Source organism: Cupressus sempervirens, chromosome 5, assembly GCF_028749045.1.
Source record: "Cupressus sempervirens isolate cs-2001-9-10 chromosome 5, ASM2874904v1, whole genome shotgun sequence".
In the NCBI taxonomy this organism is placed as follows: domain Eukaryota; kingdom Viridiplantae; phylum Streptophyta; class Pinopsida; order Cupressales; family Cupressaceae; genus Cupressus; species Cupressus sempervirens.
Window position 1 is genome coordinate 433,951,858 of NC_143122.1, and position 3,452 is coordinate 433,955,309.

Below are 3,452 nucleotides of genomic sequence, written 5' to 3' on the forward strand. Positions count from 1 at the left end.
TTCTCAAGATGCAACTACTAGCTATTCAAATTTTTCATCTAGCCTTCATCCTCTTCTCCAAGCTAGATGATAATGCCTAAAGACTCCACAAAACCCCCTACTTATACCCAACTAAGCCACAAGTTGGCCTAGTTCATCAAAAATTTAATTAAATCCCTTACATTAAATATATGTTGACCCACAAGTTGGCTACAATATAAATTAAATATCCAAAGTTGGCTCACAAATAACTCGACACCAATAGGAAACAAGACCAAGCTGAGCATCAATAATTCCCAAGAATTATCAAGCTCCTAGTATATGCCAAGCACCATAGTGTATGCCAAGCTCCATAGAGTATGTCAAGCTCCAAGTACCTTCCAAGCTACCTTCAATTATTGAGTAGACTCAAGAAACACTACTAATGAGCTCTCAATATCTATCAAGAGCCCCAAGCTTTGTTGAACTTCTTCATTAACTAAGTCACTCGATTAAGACAACAACCAAACCAAACTGGTATCAACTGAGTTACACTTCCTTCTTCAACTAAGTTCCCAAAATCCAAAGCCAAATCACACCATCCTATAGGACTACAAGCCAACAAGAGATGCTCTTACATTATGTTAAGAAGTTACATGTAGATTTGAGATAGTTATACCATTAGCTAGGAATGAGAGTGAAAATTGCTAGTATTATTACAAGATGTATTGAGTGTCATAGGGTGAAGGTAGAGCACATTCATCCCAATGGGATTCTTCAGCCATATGATATTTTTTTATTCCAAGTGGGGTAATGTTTCTATGTACATTATTATTGGTCTTCCCATGTCTTCTCATCATCATGATGGTCAACACATTGACCAAGGTCAACCACTTCTCACCCATGCATACTAATTTTAGAACACAAGATGTAGCTTAGGTGTTTTTGCAGGATATTGTTAGACCTCATGGAACTCCTCGTAAGATCATCTTAGATAGAGACTCATTTTTCACATCATCCTTTTTGGAGAGAATTGTAGGAACCATTAGGTACTAGGCTCAATTTTAGTACATTGTACCATCCTCTGACAAATGGTTAGACCGAGAGGGTTAATTAGGTATTGGAGGGTATGTTGTTCATGTATGTAATGGACCATCAAGTCAAGTGGGAGGAATACTTGCATCTTCTAAATTTTTCCTATAAAAATGGTCACCATTCCTCTATGTGTATGCCACCTTCTTAGGTCTTATATGGTAGACCTTGAATGTCACCTTTGAGTTGGGACAAGATCAAGGATAGAGTATTTATTGGTCCTTAGTGAGTTAGAGAGATGGAGTAGTAGATGATTTTGAACTGACAATACCTTAGAGAGGCATAGGATATATAGAAGAATTATGTAGATGTGAAGAGGATTTATCAAGAATATAGAGTTGGAGGAAAAGACTTCTTGAGAGTGTGACTGCATAAGAGTCTAGTCTAATTCAAAAAGGGATATAAGTTGACACCTTAGTTCTTTGGACCTTTTGAAATTTTAGAGAGGACATGACCAATTGCATATCATCTAGCTTGCCACCTAGCCTTTCATGCATTCCTGATGTGCTCCATGTTTATGAGTCTCACATTATAGATTAGGATGCCTTTTAGGTGGAGTCAGATGAGTAGTTAGAATTGGAGCCCATTTGTATTATAGCTTGACGAACCCTTGCACTGTGAGGTAGAGAGCTAGATTAGGTTAGACTCCAGTGGGATTTTTATGATGAGGTCATGACTTCATGTAGTGTAGATGAGATCTCAATACCCATATGATTTTTATCAACTCAAGGAGGAAATTCATGCCTGGTGGGGGAAGATGTGAGGCCTCACCCTGACCTATCATAGCTTAGCTAATACACTTATTTTGGTACATTATGATTTGATATTTTGAGAAATTATATTTGATAGACTAGAAATTTTTTAGTATTATTTATGCCATGTGATGATTACTTTAGTATGCTTTAATTATGATGATTATTATGTTTTAGGTATATACACATTGTGATTATTATTTCAGTATTTTAATTTGAATTGTTGAATATGTTATAGTATTTCAATTATGCAATTAGTTATGTTTTATCAAATGCAAAAATGCAAAAGTTTATTAAAATGAGAATGTAGAATGTTTAGTCTATTGATTATGCAATTTGGTTTATGTAGTAATGTGATTTGTATCAAGCTACTAATATTCAAATTGATTGTGCAAGAAACTTTCAGTAGAAATTATTGGAGAAATAGTAACCAATCCTATGTACAAACCATAAAACCAAGGTTGAAGCTAATGAACATATTTGAACCTCATTAATAAGTGATTTAATTCATGATTGTAATCTGTATGTATATTTTAGGTGATTTCATTATGTAATTAGTGGCATGTTAGATGTTGTGTAATGCAATTTCATAGTGTCACTTAACACTTGTCATGTGTATGTGTAAATGACATGTCTACTAAGGTTGGCAATGTAATCCTAAACCAAACTAACTTATTAGTAACCTAATTAAACCCCTTTGATTAAATATACTTGTAAAGTACCACCAATTAGGTTATTGGGATTCAATTTTTTTCTAGTCACTTCTAGAGGCCAAAAAGTGGTCCTAGGGGGCCAATTTTAGTTAAATCTAAGTGCCTAAGTGTTAGAGGTATGGGTTAGGAACATTTTTGACAATATAGAACCCCCTAGTGGCTTTGGTGACCCTCTAATTACCCCTATTACTACATGTTTCAAAAATTGAGCTATCTCTTAACCTTCCCCAAACCCACACTCATTTTCCAATCTTACATTTATGATAGGGGACATGATGATGGCCATGGACTTAGGGTCAATTCTAACTTTATTGCTAGTTAATGGGTGGATTTGAGGCCTTTTTAGAGACCTTTTGATGAGTTAGAGGTTATTCACCCACTCTCTACTTTTAGAGACATTAGGGTTTTGGATTGAATGAACCAAAGGGGATTGGGCTCTTCATTATTTTACCATAACACTTGTGAAGGTTGGTCACCTGCATCTCCATGGAGTTTTTTTTCTTGTTTGCAAATAGATTAGTATGTGATTGAATTCTCTTGCATATGTGCTTCATGTATTTTTTATGTTGTAATATAAGGGGATGAGATTTTGAATTTGATTTCATATTTCTTATTGTGCTCATCTTTTGATTTTGTATGAGGGATTTTGTGAAGGTTGTAATGACATTACTCACCTTTGGATTGGGAAGAAGTGGCCAAGTATGGGAGAAGAGGATACTTAGACTCCATGGAAGTGTAGAGTCTCTTCTCAAGGAGAGAAGAGAGAGAAAATGTAAGGTGTATGGGCCCTTGCATGCCAATGTTATTGATCTTTCTTTGGGGGAGATAAGGAGAAGAAAGTATGAAAATTGTATGTGAATTATAGCTTTGGAAAATGCATATTTCTTGTATGTATTTACATTTGGAATCTCCTACATGGTATTCCACATTAACACCT